The sequence below is a fragment of the Mastomys coucha genome, unplaced genomic scaffold (assembly GCF_008632895.1).
Source record: "Mastomys coucha isolate ucsf_1 unplaced genomic scaffold, UCSF_Mcou_1 pScaffold18, whole genome shotgun sequence".
Classification (NCBI taxonomy): Eukaryota; Metazoa; Chordata; class Mammalia; order Rodentia; family Muridae; genus Mastomys; species Mastomys coucha.
The window spans coordinates 66,090,746-66,110,195 of NW_022196900.1; the positions used below are offsets into that span (position 1 = coordinate 66,090,746).

The 19,450-nt window shown below is 51.2% G+C and overlaps 1 protein-coding gene across 2 annotated transcripts in view; it reads right to left on the reverse strand.

The window, feature by feature from the left end:
- Positions 1 to 19,187, reverse strand: part of Acot11 (acyl-CoA thioesterase 11) — a 59,434-nt gene extending 40,247 nt beyond the window's left edge. For both annotated transcript variants that reach the window (XM_031378052.1, XM_031378053.1), the window contains exon 1: positions 19,021 to 19,187. The gene's annotated coding sequence lies outside the window, so the exon portion shown is untranslated. The remainder of the gene's footprint in view (positions 1 to 19,020) is intronic.
- Between the last annotated feature and the right edge of the window lie 263 nt (positions 19,188 to 19,450).

Below are 19,450 nucleotides of genomic sequence, written 5' to 3' on the forward strand. Positions count from 1 at the left end.
GGGGAGAGGGAGAGAGAGGGAGAGAGAAGGGACAGGAAAGGGGCCTCTCCTGATCCCCACTCCACACCACACATTCCTGGGCCTGAACTGCTCACAGCTTTTGAGACTCTGGGCGGCTGAGACTTCCTGCCCCAGGAAGCCGGCAGCCTGGCTGGGCCCCTCCAGCGGCTCTCTAGGCCCTCCAGCCTCCCTCCACCCCGCTGAGGGATGGTGCCCAGGCCTTCCCCCAGCAAGTGGGGGCCCTTCTCCCACCCCTCAGGGATCCTCAAGCCTTCCTGCCACTGTGTCCTCTCCACCCCCACCCCACCCAGCCTCCTCTAGCTCAATCAACTTAGTTCTCCTCTGTTTTAAAAAGCCATTCCAAAGAAGCATTGCAGAACAACAGGGGAAGCAGGGGTCATGATTTACCAACTGAACTCATCCTGTCACTTGGCACAGGGAGTGGGTGAGGCCCTGGAAGAGGCCAACGTGGCCTCTCGGCAGGTAGGAGATGCTGAGCAGGGCCAGGCAACCCATGGCAGAGGCTGAAACAGACACTGTGGCCCAGACAGCGCTGCAGGGGCTCACTCCTTACGCCTCAGGTTCTTCTCCCAGCCTCTAGCTCGGGGGCAGTTGAAAGACTATAAAATAGTCCTGACCTGTCCTGGCTTCACAGCACCTACATACTCCCTACACTGTAAGAAAGCAACCTGAGCCATGAGAAAAACTTGCTGGAAAAAAAAAAGGGTGAGGGGAAGGTAGAAAGAAAGACAAATAAAGGTTTGTGGGTGGTTGGCAAGAGGTCTGTGGCCAAGCCCAGCAGGCTCTTGGTACTCTGGATGTGGCCCTGCCTCTAGTTTGCTGGAGAACCGTGAGCCATAACCCAAGCTACTCTGAACCTCACTGTTCACATCTATAAAATGGGAACATGAGTGTCACAGAAAGGAGTCCAAGTGCTTAGACCAGGACCTGACCCACAGGAAGTGCCCCAAACTGCTGTGCTTTGTGTTGTTAAAAAAGCTAAGGCACTGCAGAAAGACACGAGATTGGTTCACAGATCCCAGGGGTATGAGACTTCCACTGAGAAGGGCCAGGTGGCCTGTGCAGAATATGCTTCAAAGGCAGCTGGGACCTGTGACAAAAACATTCACATTCCTTTCCATTACTGCCAATTGAACACAAAGCTGTCTATATTAGGGCTTCACTTAAACTGAGAATCATGGCTGGACAGGACAGAGTTTGTGGTCCTCTGCCGGCACCCTGTGCTTGACGACTGCCAGAATGCCATGCTCCTCGGTTCTAGAAAGGTTCCAGGCCCTCAGGAAGGAAACGGACTCTTAAAAGCAGAGTCTGTGATTACTAGAAAGCAGCTGGGGGTCAGTGGGAACAAGGTGGGCACCAGGAGGAGCCCCTGGGCCACGAATAAATTACCTTCAATATTTTGTATTAAGGCCAAAACATCATCAGGGCTCAGTGAGAACCTGGAGGTTGAGCCTGGAGGGGTTTCCTGTGGAGCCCCGTGCTCCTGTTCCACTCAGTACTGCACCAAATAGCCAGAATGAGCATGGGGCTGGTCATCAGCAGTTGCCTGAAAGGCTGGACAAAGGCGAAGCAGGGGAACCTGCATCCAGGGCTTCTGTCACTGTCCCTTTGGTTTAGATTGGTTATACGCTGGGCTGGTTCTAGCTTAATAACTGTGTATGTGAAAACAGCTTCATGATTTCATCCATCCACAAACTCAACTGTAGCAACTTCTACCGTAACCAAAGCGTAGCGCTGTGGTGGCTGAGGCTTGCCGCCCCGGTAGGGTGGGGGAGGGGAGGAAGGAATGACTCAGTGCGGAGGAGGAGGCAGCCCCAGGCTGGGCTTTTGCTTGAGGCCCAACCCTGTGAGGGAGAAACCAGAAGGAATGTGATAGACCCTCAGAAAGGACAGACAACAGGAAGAAGATCAGGGAAGGGAGCTGTCTATGTGTGGCCTAGACTGGGTCACCAGCTGCAGGTCTAAGGGCTCGTTAGAAACCAGGCCTGGAGGTAAGGCTGATTAGGTAGAAAGAACACCTGTACAGATCACTGTTGTTTATCTCTGTTAAAATTCCCATTCATTTCTTCAGGGCACTGGGACCAGAACACTGAAGAGTACGATCTCATCTCTCTCTCACGACAAGCAAAAAAAGGACAAGACCATTTAAAGAGAACACAGAGCAGCGAAGGGCGTGGCCCAGTGGGTGGCATGCTTGCCTAATATTCAAAAAGCCCTGGGTTTGATCTCCACCGCTGCATAAAACAGTTGTGGTATTATCCCAACATTTGGAAGACGAGGCAGGAGGATCAGAAGTTCAAAGTCCATCCCAGCTACAAAGCAAGCTTAAGGCCAGCCTAGGCTACATGAGACCCTGTCTCAAAAAGAAAAGAAAAAGAAAGGAGAGGGATATGATGGAGGGAGAAGGTAATTTTCCAATTTGAGGCAGTAGTGTGTGGGCGGGTTCCTGCGGAGAGCTGGCTAACTTATGAATAAATGAGAAGGTGCAATTAGGAAAGACATTGGGGGTGAGGGGAGCAGTTCTAAGGAGAGAGAATGCAAAGCCCCAAGAGGGTGATGTGACCATCAGAGAGTAGTAGGTGAGAAGTCAGGAGGGTAGCCTGGTCCACGTGGCCCAAGGCCGGGCAGATCCCCAGAGTGCAGATTTGACTCAAGTGCTAGAGTCTGTACGTAGTGGGAGACTGGGACCTGCCTTTCAGATCTCTCCACGTTGGACGTGCATGCTTGCGTCCTCTACGATGAGGAGAGGCAAAGAGAGCTCTCAGTGCTCCTAGGCCGCTAGCTGGGGGAAACGGCACCTGGGCAGGCAGAGTCTGTCCGTCCAAAGTGTTGGCCAAGGGCCGATTTCAGAGGTCCAGCTAGCCAGCAGTGCAGGCTGAGTGAGCACACGCTTAGCGTGAGAGAGAAGGAGGGGCGGGGCTCGACGTGAGGGAGAAGTGTTGGTACGGAGTTAGAGGAGCCCAGGAAAAAAAAAGAATGAGTTAGGATAAGGACCAAAAGCTTTCCAGACGTTATTAAACATTCACTGACTGTATCGCAGTTCTGATGTGCACCCCTCTGTTGAAAAGGGGTGCAACACACCTCCAAAACAAACCTTCAAAAAACAACCCACCAGCACATGGGGGCATCCGAAAGGCACAGGACTCTACACCTGCAGTAGGTTAGAGGGTACTAGGGCCTTGGGGCTCCTCTCAAGACTCAAGAGGAGGAGTCGAATCCTCTCCCCTGAGTCTGAGTCACCTTCAGTGACATTTCAACCGATGCCTGCAACCCCAGGTCACAGAAGTTTTGCCGCATCTCCTAGGCCTCCTGGAACTGTTCCACTGGGGAAATCTAGCTGCCAGGTAAGAAATCTCAGTCTCCTGAAACTGTCACAACAAAGAATTCACACGAGGATGCTCTGAATGACATCCCAGCTAAGCCCAACCTTGCAGCCTTGCCCACAACAATGTCAGTGAAGCCATACTAGACCCCAGGTGAGCTTGCTCACAAGCTAATCACCACTCATAACCCCAACTTGGGCCCCGCAGGGCAGATGAATTACCCTGCAGAGCTCTGCCCAGCCTTGCCCAGACTTCCAACCCACAAATCACAATGCATCACAAACTGGTGGGTTTGCTAAGCCACCGAGTTTCAGGGTGGTTTGCATTGCAGTCCCAGTAACAACAGCAGACTTGGCCTCGGCATGGTGTAGACAGAGACACACATACTCCCACATAGGAGTAGATATGAAGAAGTCTGAAAAAGACCCAGGAAGCCATCAGCCTGGTACAAGGAGAGCCTCAGACAGACTCCCAGACACACTAAGCAGCATGAAGGCAGATGGGAAAGGGCTGACTAAGAGGAGGAGGATTCCAGTCAGAATAATTTATAAAAAAGATGAGAGGCAGCTAATTGGAAACTGGTACCACACAAGAAGTCACTGGTAGGCACCAGAATGGCTTTGCTTGCATGGAGACTGGGAAATACCGGAATTCGTTCATCGGCTGAGGAGTATACCAGGTGGAGGGAGGGTCCTCCAGAGCCAGGGAGCTGCCCACAGGATGGGTACCTAACATCTAAGAAGTACTCAGGCACAAGCCCAAAGATCTTTAAAATCTGCTGTCTGGCATGAGCCTACCGTGTGCCTTTTCATCCTCAACACTACTCAGTAACAGGTAGCGGTGACCCAAATTGAACATATGGAGGGGAAGGAAGCGCGAACTGGAGGGAGAGAAAACAGGCACACACACCATGACTGGCCCGTAAAGGGCCAAGGGAAGGTCGCCCAGCACAGGTGTTGTTGCAAAAGGAACACTGAAGATCAGGTCACCAGCACATGGCACTGCAGAGTCTCTCCACAGCTGCCTTTTGGGTCCCACCCAGAGCTGGTGTGACCAGTGGGTCCCTCCTGGGCTTGAAAACTCTTTCCAGATAAAGACATCCAAACTGCCGTGTCATGATCACACACTCCCCATCCAAAGGGCCAGTGCAGCAGGCTCAAAATCCTTTGTCAAGTGAGACACACCTTCTCAGCCCTGCCTGCCCCAGAAAGCTCGCTTTTATCTTCAAAGCAGGAGGAGGGCTGGACTTGGTTGACTCAGAGGGCCTGGGGGGGCCTGGCTTAGAGGCTGAGCAGGGCTGGGAAGCGACCTGGGCTTTCCCCCATCACACCTGGCTCCCTTTAAAGATGGTCCCTCCCCTTGGCCCACAGTCATTAAACCTTTGGCTCACCACCTGCTCTCTTCTGAACAGAAAATTATTACTTTGTATTTATTTGTGTGTATGGGGGGGCAGGGTGTGAGGCATGCACATGTGAAGGTCAGAGGACAAGTTGTAAGAGTCAGTTCTCAGTTTTCCCCCTTCTTCCATGTGGATCTCAGGGATCAAACTCAGGTCACAGAGCTTGGCAGCAAGCGCCTTTCCCCATCGAGCCATCTCATCAGCCCCACCCCTTGCTCTTTTAAAATGGGCCTTCTCCATCATAGAAACATCAGATGCTATGAAACTGCTCAGTTACAGGGACCCTCGGGACCCCATGTTCCCAGTGATAGTAAGGATACTGAGTCTGGGAGAGAGCTAGTAAAGAGCCAGCCCGAGGAGTGCGGAGATAGCCCAGTGGATAAGAGCATCTGCTGCTCAATCATGAATTTAACCCAGTATTCACATAAAAAGTCAGCTATGGCCCTGAGGGCCTGTAAGCCCATCGATGTGGTGGAGGTGGGGGTGGAGGGGTGCGGCTTTCTGGCTGCTGGCCTAGGAACAGGTTCAGTGTCTCAAGGGAATAAGAAGAGTGATAGAGCAGGACACTTTATGTCCTCCTCTGGCCTCCACCAGTGTGCATTGTACACACATGTGCGCAAGACACATGCACACAAAGAAAAGAACCAATCAGAATTTCTCATCAACATACACACACACACATATCACACATATACACACAGTTACATACATACATAAATACATACACATACATTCTCATACATACATACATACACATACAATCACATACATACACACACATACACATATACACACAGTTACATACATACACATACATTCTCATATATACATACACACACACACTCACACATATACAACCACATACACATACATACATATATACATACATACACAATCACATACACAGGTACACACACACACAGATACACATGCACACATACTCTCTCTCACACACATGCTCCTCACAGGGAAGAACAAGATGCTAGTCTGGTCTCTTCGGGCCTCATAAGGGATCTGAAGGAAGTGAAGAGCCACCTGGCTTAGGGAAACCAGGGCTGCCTTATGGAGGGAGGCCCGTGCGAGCTCCCCCTTCAGCCTCTGACCCAGGCCAGACCACACCCTAGGGTGGATCACAGCCTGTTCTCAAGTCACAGATAGGACAAGGACAAGGAGTGGAGAGACGTGAGGATAGGCACATAGGTCCCCAGTGAGCATGTAGAACAAAGGGCCCCTGCTCTGGGGCTGGTTCCCTAGGCCTCTGAAGAGCCAAGGTGAGGTACATATAAAACTTTCTGACTGTGAAGGAAATGTCCACATGAGGAGGCAAGAAATACCCTAAGAAAGCCAGCAGTGATGCCCTCCAAGAACCCAGTTCTTGGGAGTTGGAGGCACAATGATCAGGAGTTCAAGGACAGCCTCAGCCACACAGTTCAAGGCCAAGGGGTCTCAAATACCGAGCAGGGGCGAGGAGTGGAGAGATGCAACCATTCCACCCTGTGGCAGCCCTTACAGACATTCTTCTGGAGTTCTGTAGGCACATCATAAATCCTGTCAGGGACAGGTTTCCCTCCAGCATTGGACAAAAGCGAAAGCTGGGTTGTCCTCGGGATTTGCCTAAGGCACAAACATGGAGCTGAGGTCCTGCTCTTCTTCCTCCCAGAGTCAGCTCTGCCCACTGAGGGCGGCCTCAAGTAGCATTAACTGATGGATCTGTGACCCTCGGGGGTGACTAAGGCGCTGAGGAAAGGTACCTACATCATATGGAAGGGGGCCAGAAAGCCAGTCCTCAGTGGGTCGCACACCATTTCCTTGCAAGACAGGCTCTTTCCTTGCCCTCCATACAAGTGCTTCTGCTGAACCCTGCTTCCTCCCCTAGAGAAGCTTACAGGCTAAGCTAAATGTCACCTACTCCAAGAAGCCTACTTGGACCCCTCTTGAGTGATGAGGCCCACCTCAGCCTTCCTCAGTCATGGTCTAGCCACGATGTCTTTATCAGTTTATACCCACCTGAGTTGTCCCATCAGCCTAGGGGCCCTGGAAAACAGGTCTGGTCTAGCTCATTCCGATGTCCCCAAAATACTCTGGTCCTCTTCATCATTGTCATGACTCTAATGTCACCTTCTACCTGCAGTGAAGCTACTCTTGGAATGGCAGGGACACACACAGGCCTGTGGCCAGGGCACTGGCAGAGGACCCAGCTAGCTGTGCCATCTGTCCTGTAGTCACAGGACAGAGCAGGCCTAAGGCAAAGATGTCAGGCTGTCAGCTCAGCCAGGTCAGCCTAGGACATGGGGAGAAGTCACCGCACCCAGGTCCCTGCCCAGCTGGAGCTGCGGTCAGGCAAGATTTTTAATTCATTTGTTTTTATTTTATGTGCCTGGGTGCTTTGCTTGCATGCACATCTGGAGCTATGCCTGGTGCCCATGGAGCCAGAAAAGGGCGCTGGATCCTCTGGAACTGGAATTACAGATGGTTTTTAGCCATTATGTGGGTGCTGGGAATACAGCCTGTGTCCGCTGGGAGAATAACAAGTTTTTGTTTTTGGTTTTTTTTTTTTTTTGGTTTTTCAAGACAGGGTTTCTCTGTGTAGTCCTGGCTGTCCTGGAACTCATTCTATAGACCAAGCTGGCCTCGAACTCAGAAATCCACCTGCCTCTGCCTCCCAAGTGCTGGGATTAAAGGCGTGTGCCACCACTGCCTGGTGTAACAAGTGTTTTTAACTACTGAACCTTCTCTCCAGTCCCTAGACAAGACTGTTTAATCCTATAACTAGTTCAAAGTGATGTAAAGCCAGGACCTTGACTCTCTCATCTGTAAAGCCAGTTGAACACCATGGCCTCGCAAAGCAGTTAGGGGTTTAAATATACCCAACATTTAGCAGAGCCTCAGCAGATACCATCATCTTACCATCTCACCTGACCGACAAGCCGGGCCACTGGGCCACGGAGGAAACCCCGCAGACAGAGGAGAGACAGGAGATGATTGTTTACCACGGCCAGTGAGTGACATGCAAGTTCTATGGCCCACCCCAGAGTTCTAACAAGGATTCCAAGAGAGGCCTGCAGAAGTGGAATCTGGCTCACAGAGCGGGGCTGTGGCCTACACAGGCAAAGTGAGTTAGTGCCTTTGAGGTTGGACTCTGGACCCTCCCACTCTCCAGCAAAGGCTCTAAGAGGACAACATGGCTGCACTACAGCTCTAGGCACAGAAGAGCTGTGGTACTGCAGCTTAGACTCCGGCATGTGTGCTGTGGAATTAGCTCAGACAACCTGGGTCCCCAGTATGATAGCAAGGCCACTCACATGGCCTTGCCTCCATAATCAAATTGAAGCTAAACAAGGGGCCCCAGGCTAGCAGCTGCCTAAGCTCAGGCACCTCCTTCAGGGTTTCACAAATTCCTGGCTGGTCCTAACACAACTTCCCATTGTGAGGAGCAGGGGAGACAGGAAGGTAGCTGGAACCACTGGGTGCTGGCCAATCAATGAAGTAGACCAGATACTAAGTCAAGGAATCATCAGGGGTAATACACACTCCTTTAATCCCTATACTGGGAAGCTAGAGGCAGGCAGATCTCTGTGAGTTCAAGGCCAAACCTGGTACACATAAGGAGTTCCAGACGGGCCAGGGATACTGGGTAAGACCCTGTTTCAAAGATTGAAGTACTTAAAAAATAAACTAAGCCAGGGGAATCAGAGTACCCTCAGAAAGTTCACAGACAATAGCCACAATGCTCCAGACTCAAGGCCACTGTAGTGGCTTCAACCTGAGCCAGCTGGCAGCTGCTCCTCCCATGCTCAGGCCACTTCCACACTATTGAGACTCCGCTCAGCAGCTCAGATGCCCGGCACTCCTCTGCCTTCAATCTTACAAGAGAGCAGTTCCCTCTGCCCAGATGAGCCTCCCTGAGACCCATCCCCTCAGCCTCCAGGCCCCTGCTCAGATGCCACCGACTCGGGACCCCACCCCCACCCTCTCAGTCCCTGCTTCACAGAGAGCCTGAGTTTAAAGCCCTTCAATGCCACTTGGAAATTGTGTGGCCTCTGGAAGGTGACTTAACCTCTCTGTTTTCATTTCATCCTTTTTTGTGTGGCTTGGTTCAGTTTGGTTCGGTTCAGTTTGGTTCGGTTCAGTTCGGTTCGGTTTGGTTTGGTTTGGTTTGGTTCTTCGAAACGGGGTTTCTCTGTGTGGCTCTGGCTGTCCTGAAACTTGCTCTGTATACCAGGCTGGCCTGGAACTCACAACTCCTGAGTGAGCTCCTGCCTCTGCCTCCTGAGTGCTGGATTTAAAGGTGTGTGCTGCCAAAACCAGACCCAAGTCACTTGTAATTATAGGGCACAAGAGCATTCTCTGCTTCAGAGTTCTAAGGAGTGAGTTCATGCATGCTCAGACTCAGGTAGCACTTATATTACTGATATTTATAGCACTCACAGCAGCTTCCATTGCCATGGTTTGTCTGCCTTTACAGTCTCTCTATTAGCTCAACAGCTGGGATCTATGCTGTCACAAGTCAGCATACTCCAGCACTTGCCATACACATATATGCTATTCTCTAGTAAACACACATGTAGAGAACAAAAGAACTGGGCATAGCATTCTAAGGGGCATTGTTGACTCTGGGGACAAGAAGGATGGGGAGTCAAAGGGGATGTGATGGCTGAGCCAGGTTTGCAAGGATAAATACAAATCATCAAACAGACCGAGAACACTGTGGATGTCTGCCCATGGCTAAGGCTGGGGTTCATATGTGGCTCCTGAGCAAGCTGTTAATGGTTGAGCCTCAACTCTCCTCCAGAGAGAGTCTTCTAGGACCACCACAAGGCCTTCCAGCCCCTGGAATGGGATGGGGTCACTCATCCATTCAGCCATTTTGAGCTCTTGCTATGGCAAGCATTAGCATTTTCTGTCTGCAGGCTTCCCCTCCCACACTGGAAGCACCCCTGCCACACAGTGAGGACCACCATCAGAGTGCTGCCACACAGTGAGGACCACCGTCAGAGTGCCACCACACAGTCAGAACAACCATCACAGTGGGTTGCCAACTCCTCACATTCAGAGTCAAGGTTGGGGTACTTTCTAGGATCACCCAGACACAGGGACTCAGGGACAAACACCTGGCATAAAGTCACACAGTGAGCAAGAGGGTGAACATGTTTTTTTTCCTGTGTATCTTTGCATGTTTGCATGTAATTTATATGTGTGTGTGGTACATGTGAACAAGTAGGTGTGTATGCCCATACACATGCCTGAGGTCCTCTCTACCTTATTGCTTTGAAACAGTGCCTCTTATTGAACTGGAAGCTGACCATTTTCACTAGGCTGAAATCTCAGCTGGGATTACAGGTTCACACAGCTATGCCAAGCTTTTTGAATAGGTGCTTGGAATTGAACTCATATCCTCTTGTTTGTACATGTCTCTACCCACTGAGCCAACTTCCCAAACCTGGAAATGAGATTCTAACCCAAGCCTGGCATGATAGCACACACTTGTACTCCTGTGACTTGGGAAGCTGAGGCAAGGAGGATCAGGAGTAGGAGACCACCCGGAGCTACATAGTGAAACTATCTCAAAACGACAAAAAGGCAGAAGGAAAAGAAGTAGAGGGACGGAGAGAGGCAAGATTTTAATTCAAAGGCTACCTCCCAAACCTCAATGTATTCTAGGATAGACCACTGTTGAGGCTGGGGAGGATGAAGCATGGAGAGGCCCCTCCAGCTGTCCTGAGATTCAAAGTAAGTGGTGGGTCGTAGGAAGGTCTGCAGCAGCACCCAGGCCCGTGAGCAGAGCACAGATGCACACTGCTGGCTCTGGTCTCCATCAGCTTCACATTAGCACCACCTGAGCAAGGAGTCTCAGGCAAAGGGGGCCAAATAGCTCGTCAACAGTGGTGTACAAACAGTCCCTAAGCACCTTGAGTAGCTGATCTGGACCAGGCTAGAACTGATGATTAGAAGTTCAAAGTCATCTTTGGCAACATCTTCATCAAATCTGAGGCCAGCCTGGGTTCCATGAGACCCTGCCTCAAATAAAAGCAAAAATAGTTCGATCCCCCCAAAAGACTATGCCCTTAAACTCTCCCTTTTTTTCCATAGGAGCAAAGGAAATTAAGAAGACCTACGCTGCCAGGCAGTGGTGGTGCACGCCTTTAATCCCAGCACTCGGGAGGCAGAGGCAGTCGGATTTTTGAGTTGAGGCCAGCCTGGTCTACAGAGTGAGTTCCAGGACAGCCAAGGCTACAAAGAGAAACCCTATCTCGAAAATAAAAAAAATTAAAAAAAAAAGAAGACACTACGGAAAGTCAAGATGTGCCAACCAGGCCTAAGTTCAAAGGTGGTGATCAGCATCATGCTTACCTAATGTGAAGTCCCTGAGGCCTTGTGGCATAGTTCCCACACCCAACACGCAGCTCCATCACCAGAGGCTGGATGGATGCTAGCTGAGTTTGAATCAGGACTCAGGGTTGGCATGCTGCTGCTCATCAGCCTTTGCCTGGCTAAGCCCCGTGTCCAGAAAGCTCTGGAACCAGAACCATTGAGTTCAAATTCCAGCTCTGACACTTCTTTCTGTGACCCTAGAGAGGCTGCTGACCCCTCTGAGCCTGATAAGCATGGTGATACAGGAGCAGGGTGGAGAGCCTATTGGTTACTCTTCTTACTGCTATAACCAAGCACCTAACAAAGCGACTGAAGGAAAGACGAGCTCATTTTGGCTCATGGTTTGAGGAAACACAGTCTACAAGGCAAGGAAATGATGGTGTCAAGTGGTCACACGGTGTCCAAAGACAGGAAGTATAGCGAGACAATGCTGGTACCCAAACACTTTCTCTTTTTTTCCCTTTTTATGGGGTCCAGCCCATAGGAATCTGCCATCCGCACTCAGGGTAGGTCTTCCCTCCTCACTTAAACCTCTACAGAAACAGTCCCACAGACATACCCAGATTCTGAACCCAGTCAAGCTGATGGCAAAGCTTAGCCATCACAGGGATGATACAGTGGGCCTGCCTCACTGAACTGAGCATGCTAGCATGTGCACACTCGGAGCATGCTGCCTGGTAAAGTCGGAGGAGCATGGAGATCCTCTACCTTGGGCTCAGGGGACAGAAGCAGGAGACCCAGTAGCTCAGACTCCATCCTGAACATGGCCGAGAAACTGCCTGCCCACACTCAGTCCCTAGGTATCCATCTCCCAGCCTCTGACCAGGGTGAGGCACACCAAGCACAGCTTGTAAAGCTCACTGGGGTAGAAGAGACAGAGATACGACCCAATCGTGAGAGTGGGGCTCACTACGAGTGCATGGGGCCATGAGAAATCTAGGAAGGCTTTCCAGAGGAGGGCAGCATCTTAGCCAAATCTGAGGGCCGAGAAGGAAACTGCCAAAGAGACAGCAGGCTGACAGAGGTGCAGGGAGGCCGAGGTCACTGGTGGAAGGTACAGAATGCACAGCAGCTAGAGAGAGCCAAGGTGGAACACTTGAAAAAGTCAATCCCTACGGCGCCGCTGTGAGCACAGAGGGAGGGTGGTGGGGCATGGAGAGAGAGCTAGGCAAGCATGCCACTGAGATGGGGACCTGCCAGGTAAGAGTGAGCAGGTGGGCATGTACCACAGCTAACTTTCAGAGGTAACCTCTAGTAGGAGAGCAGATGGAAGGAACTGGGTGAGATCCTAAGAGTACAGAGCCGGGGCTGGGCAAGGATGCCGCTGGACTGAGAAGGCAGGTGAGATGTGCATTTGCCCCGGAGCCTTTTTAAAAGTCCTTTTCTGCAACGTCCCCAATTGGCAGATAGTCTTGCCCAGCACTGGCGGTACAGACTGTCCTGAGCCCTTCTCCAGGCACCGGGCCAAAGGCCCCCAATGAGCTACTGTGTACTTGAGTGTTTCTGGGACCTCAGCACCTATCTCAACTCCAAAGTCCCAGTTAGGAAGTTCCAGGAAAAAAAAAATATTCCTGAAGGTCATATAGCATAGGACATTTTCCTCATGGCTTCTCCCTCACGTGGCTGTGTCTTACTCTCCAGTTCTAAGCCTTGTACACACACACCCTCACGTCGTAAATCCTGTCAAGGCCACAGCCTTGGAGTCCTGAGCTGGGGAAGTGATGAGGCACAGAGCCCAGAGCTCAGATGGCAGTGGGATTGTGCACGGGACCTGGACACACACACACACACACACACACACACACACACACACACACACGGCAGCAGCAGGATACACAAGACACACACACAGCAGTGGGACTGTAGCAATACATACACACAGCAACAGCAGCAGGATTATGCACAGAACACACACACACACTCTCACACACACACACACTCAACCACACAGGATTCCAGAACTTGGCTACAGAAGGAAGATTCCATTCCACCCAACCAGCCTGAGGGACCCTACTGTCCTATGGGGAGACTACTAGTTATAACTTAAGAAGTCCGTGGGTTCTGAGATGTCTCCTTCTAAAGAAGACTACAATACAGACAGCAGACAGTGAGACTAAAGATGCAGATCCTGACTTTAGAGGAAAGCATCTACTTTCTGGGCCCCACACTGGGAGACCTATTTGCCTCCCAGTCCACCCTAACCCACAGTCCATACCCTTCGTAAGTGGTTGCCCACATTCTGGATCATTGCTGCTCCGTTTGCTGGGTTGCCAGGCTGTGGGGGCGACTATAGGCTCCTAAAGGGCCTCTGGTCACCTGAGCCCCAGGCGGCCAGCAACTCCAAAAGCAGCCGGCTTCTTCTAGCTCCTCCTCCCAAGCTCCCCGCCCTCCGGAGCCAGCTGTTAATATCTCCGCCCCGTGTCCTGGCCTCTCCTCAAAACGCCCTCTGTGCCCCCAACCAACCAACTCCAGCACAGAAAGCTCCCTAGCACCTGCCAGCTGGGCCACAGCCACGTGGGGCCTGGTGCCCACCTACTTGGCACCACCGGACTCTCGTTATGTCTCTAGACCCAGCCAAATGCCAGCCCCCATTCCAGCCCCCTACCCCCCACCCCCGTCCTTGCCTAACAGAATGGAGATGCCTGAGCTCCAGTTCTCTTGCCAGGGAGTCCATCCATCCACAAGAGGGCAGGCTGGAGTGTAACAGGATGCCAGGGAGCTGCCAAGGCCTCCTAGAGAGACACCAGGCCCACCTGCCTGGATTTCACCTTCGGAGTGCTACCCACTGACTCCTGGACCCAGGTTGTCCGCATCCAGCAATGCTGAACTGGGTCTGTATGCTGGGCCCTGACAGCCACTTTCTTAATAAGCAGGTAATTCTTGTAAGAGGTACCTGCCACTGCCAAAGTACACCTAGTATGCCACGTGGTACTCAGCACCCATGGCCATCAATGAGTAAAGTCCTCCAGGGTTTTCCCTGTCCTCTGTCACTTCTGCAAGAGGTTTGAGGCACAGGACTCTGACACACACTGGACAGGATTAAAAAAGCCAAAGGGAACAGGTGACCAGATGGCTGAGGACAAGTCCTGGAGCATCCCTGCTGTGACTCAGGCTTCCTGCTGATCCTCTTTCTACATCACGGGGATGATCCTTGGGGCTAGGAAAGGGATTCATCCAAGGCACCATGGCTAGCATGAAACAGATGGGAAAAGATCAGCAGAAGTTTCCTCTGCCTCCTGACTCTGCTTCATTCACCACACAGTTACTAACACATCCTCTGCCAAAGGCCCTGGGTTCACTACCATGCCCAGGGCTCTGGGCAAGTCCTCTCCTCTCTCAAAGACTTGGCTCTAGGAATCAAGGACTTGCACGGCCTTCCTTGTGAGTTCTTGTCAACCATCTGCACTTCTATATCTGCAGATGAGAAACTGAATCCCAACATTCAGGCAGGAGGATGGCCATGAGTTCAAGGCCAGCCTAGGATACATACATGTTGAGTTTCAGGCCAGCCTGATTTATATACAATGTTAGACACTGTCATAAAAGAAATAAAAATGAAAAAAGAGGGGTGGGGACTGGAGAAATGGCTCAGTGGCTAAGCGCTCTTGCTACTCTTCCAGAAGAGCCCAATTGGGTTTCAGTATCCATGTCAGATGGCTCAAAACCATCTGTAACTGAAGCTCTAGGAAATCTGATGTCTCTGAGCTCCACAGCATCTCCCTTCATGCGCGCACACACACACACACCCAGGTGCAGACACACACACCTACACCTAACTAAAGATAGAAAAGTAAATATTTTCTGAATGGGGGTAGAGGCTGAGGAGATAGCCCCATTAGTAAAGTGCTTGTTGTCCCAGGCATGAAGACCTGAGTTTGGCTCTTAGCACCCATGTAAAAAAAGTTGGGTGTACTTGTGGGTACCTGTAATCCCAGCACAAGGGAGGCAGCGATATACAATGTCCCTTGGTGACCAGCCTAACAGAACGAGTGAGCTTCAGGTTCACTGGGAGACCCTGTCTAAAATAATGTAATAATAATAATAATAATAATAATAATAATAATAATAATAATAATACAGCAGCAAGGCATAAGATGGTTCAGCATGCAAAGACGCTTGCTGCCTGTGGTGGTTTGAATGAAAATGATCCACATAGGCTCATGTATTTGAATGCCTGGACATCAAGGAGTGGCACTATTTGAGAAGGAATAGGAGGTGTGGCCTTGTTGGAGGAAGTGTGTCACTGGGGATGAGCTTTGAGGTTTCAAATGCCCAAGCCAGGTCCAGTGTGTCTCTCTCTTCCTGCTGCCTTCAGATCTGGATGTAGAACTCTCAACTTCAGCCAGGCAGTTGTGGTGCACGCCTTTAATCCCAGCACTTGGGAGGCAGAGGCAGGTGGATTTCTGAGTTTGAGGCCAGCCTGGTCTACAGAGTGAGTTCCAGGACAGCCAGGGCTACGCAGAGAAACCCTGTCTCAAAAAAAAAAACAACCAAACAAAAAACTCTCAACTTCTCCAGATCCACCATGTCTGCTTGGATACCGCCAGGCTACCCACCACAATGATAATAGACTAAACCTCTGAAACTGTAAGCCAGCCCACAGTGAAATTCTTTTTTATGAGTTGCCTTGGCCAGGTATCTCCTCACAGCAATTGAACAGTGACCAAGATCCTGCCCAACAGTGAAAGCCTGAATTCCATCCCTAGAACCACATTAAGGTAGAAGGGGAGAACTGACTGCACAAGGTTGTCCTCTGACTGCCACAAGTGTGTGGTACATGTGCCCCCTGCCATACACACATCACACTTCCATGCACAGTCGATAATTATAAATGAAATAGCATTTTTTAAAGATTCTACTAGCTGGTTTTGTGTGTCAACTTGACACAATCTGGAGTTATCACAAAGAAAGGAGCCTCCCTTGAGGAAATGCCTCCATGAGATCCAGCTGTAAGGCATTTTCTCAGTTAGTGATCAAAGGGGGAGAGCCCCTTGTGTGTGGTGCCATCCCCGGGCTGGTAGTCTTGGGTTCTATAAGAAAGGAAGCTGAGCAAGCCAGGGAAAGCAAGCCAGTAAGTAACATCCCTCCATGGCCTCTGCATCAGCTCCTGCTTCCTGACCTGCTTGAGTTCCAGTCCTGACTTCCTCTGGTGATCAACCCTTTCCTCTCCAATTTGCTTCTTGATCATGATGTTTGTGCAGGAAGAGAAACCCTAACATAAAGATGAAGAAGCAATAACTCTGGCACACACACACACACTCACAAACACAAACACACACACACACACTCACAAACACACACACACTCACAAACACAAACACACAAATACACACACTCACAAACACATACACATAAACACACACAAATACACACACTCACAAATACACACACTCACAAACACACACACACACACACACACACACAGGACTAGAGCAATCCAGGTGGCTTCTGGAGGAGGTGGTACTAAAGCAAGCCAGAATGGGATTAGGCAGGCTGGGCTATGAGGAGCGTTACCCTATAGGAAAGCCAGAACCTGTCACAGAGCTCCTCACAGACCAGGCAACAGGGTTTAAGCTTGAGGTTGCTCTGTGCATAGTGAAATGCTGGACATGGTGAAGCCTTAAAAGGAAGACAGGTGTCAGACTTCCGAGGACAGCTCATCTCACTGAGACGCCACGTAATGTAACAGACACTGCCTCTGAGCTCACAACCTCCCAGCCCAGGCTCCCCTCTCTCCAGAGGACCACCGTACCTCAGGCTCACCAGCCTCAATCCAGCACCTCCGTCTAAGACATGGACAAACTGAAACCCTGAGGTAGGAAAGACATACTGTGTGGAAGTCATCTAGACACCCCAGTCCTTACCATAAGCCCAGAGCCTCATTCACCTCATCCTGCCACACAAGGCACACAGTGGGAGAGGCATCACTTAGACATCAGAGAGGACTTCCAGCGAGGCTGATCCAGGAGTGCACAACAGAGAACAAGATCTTTCTGCAGAGGCCCCCGCTCCTTACAGAGCTACACCCTGTCTGAGCCCTCAGCAGGTTTGCCCATCTGTTACTACAAAGATGTTACCACTGGCATCCATCTCTCCTTCCGGCTTACCTGAGCCCCAAGGGCATCTCCCCCATCCTTGGCTCTAACCCCAATACCCAGACCACAGCCCGATATACAGATGTCTTTCCTCCATTCTAGAAGGACCCAAACTTCAACCTGCATCAGGGCCACTCAAAGGGCCCCCTAACATCTACGGTGCTGAGTCCCACCCAGGTTTTTTCTTTTCTTTTTAATTTTATATGTGTGGGTATTTTGCTAGTGTGTGTGTCTATGCACCACTTTTGTGTGCCCTTAGGAGCCAGAAGAGGAGGTCAGATCCCTTTGACTGGAGTTACAGATGGTTGTGGGCAGCCTTGTAGGAGCTGGGAATTGAATCTTGCTCCTCTGAAAGAGCAGCCAGTGCTCTTAACTGCTGAGTCATCTTTCTAGAACCCATACTCCAAGGTTTTTGTTTCAGTACAACAGAGAAGTTAGGCCCAAGATCTTGCCTGTCTGATAAAATCCCTAGAGATTCTGCTGGGCCATGGAGATGGTCCAATGGCACCTGAGAGTGGGAACATGGTAATGAGGCTCAGAAACTGGACAGTCTGGCACCACTCCAGGAAGCCCTCCTCAGCCTCTCCTCAGTAGTATGTGTAAGAGCATGCACCTGAGCCAGGCAGTGGTGGCGCACACCTTTGATCCCAGCATTTCAGAGGCAGAGGCAGTTGGATTTCTGAGTTCGAGGCCAGCCTGGTCTACAGAGTGAGTTCCAGGACAGCCAGGGCTACACAGAGAAACCCTGTCTCAAATAACCAAAAACAAAAACAAAAACAAACAAACAAACAAAAGAGCATGCACCTGTGCACACACTTTACAGCCCTGCATCTCTCTTGAGGACATAGTGTATGGAAGACTGTGTCCCATGTCTAGTGCTTTTTCTCTTATGTCAGTGTCCCCTTTTTTTACCTCAAGCAAGCTGGCAGTGGAAATGAAACCGACTCATCAATAACCCTGCCTCTCACAAGGAGCGCCTTGAACGTAGTAGATGTTCAGCGAGCAAGGGAGGAATGGAAGAATCTTACGTGCAAAAGGGCCAGGGGACACTCTGAGTGGAAGTACATGCCTGAATAAACGCCTAAATGAATGCATTCAGGAATACTGTCATCCTCTAACATCCCCAACCTCTGGGGCCCTGGAGTGTGGCCTGACAGATTAAAGGAAGCTCTGAGATAAAGATGGGGGTGGGGCATCAATGAGGGGAGGGGCCAAGAAAAAGAGTAGTGACACCAGCAGAAGAGGAAACTGGAGGTAACAGCATTCAGCCCTCACTCCAAATCCCACCCTCTGTGGACAAAAAGTTGGTAAAGGACAGCAAGGCGAAGAACATTGACTGACCCAGGGACAGACAGCGGTGATGGAGGTAGAGAGAAGGTGGAAGCCCACCAGGAAAGCAATGCTTAGCAGCTCTAAAAGCCATCCTAATGGATGGGTTCTGATACACGGATTCTAGTCTCTGCCAGCTCAGGCTGCGAGTGGACCTCCCACATGGCCCGCTGCGGAGGGGCTGGACCCAGCCCAGCTTCCTTGAGCTTTTTGCTCAGGGATTGTTCCCACCTCACACTATGCCACGTGAGGTTGCACCTCGGGAGTCTGAGCCTTCGGGCCTCCGGTGGCCAGTTTAGGCCCTCCCCGATCCTTACGGACGCCCGCACCTAAGCAACCCTCGGCTGAGTGGAGGCCAGTCCTCACCAGAGACCGACCTGTCCTAGGAAAGTGCAGAGAGGCGACCCACGGAGCTGAGATGCAAGGGACACGTCTCCCCTTCCAGTAGGGGAGGAGCGGCGCGCACGCGCCAAGGTCTTACCCAAGTGTTGGGACAATCCTGACCCCACAGCTAGCGGGGGCGAGCCTGGGACGTCCTGGGTGCCCCGAGCAGCGGCTGCGGGGAGGCTGGAGCTTGGCGGAAGCGCCGGCTGTAGACAAGAGGGCGGGAGCGACCAGACAAGTTCCTGGGCCAATCTCTGCCCTCCTTCCCTTGCCTGGAACGGGTGGGGCAGTCCAGGGCGGCGAGGTCAGCAGATCCCAGAGGTTCAGGCCCCGGTGGGAGATCTTGAAGGACAATCTCCCAGCCACTGGCAGTAGACACTTCAGTCCCAGAGCTGTCAATCCAGAGGTCCCTTCAGTCCCAGAGCTATCACAGGGCAGAGGTCGAAAAGTGGGCACCTGGTCACCACTGGAAGCAAACCTGACTACTGCTATTTTTCTCTTATTTTTATTTTTTTCCAAGGCAGGGT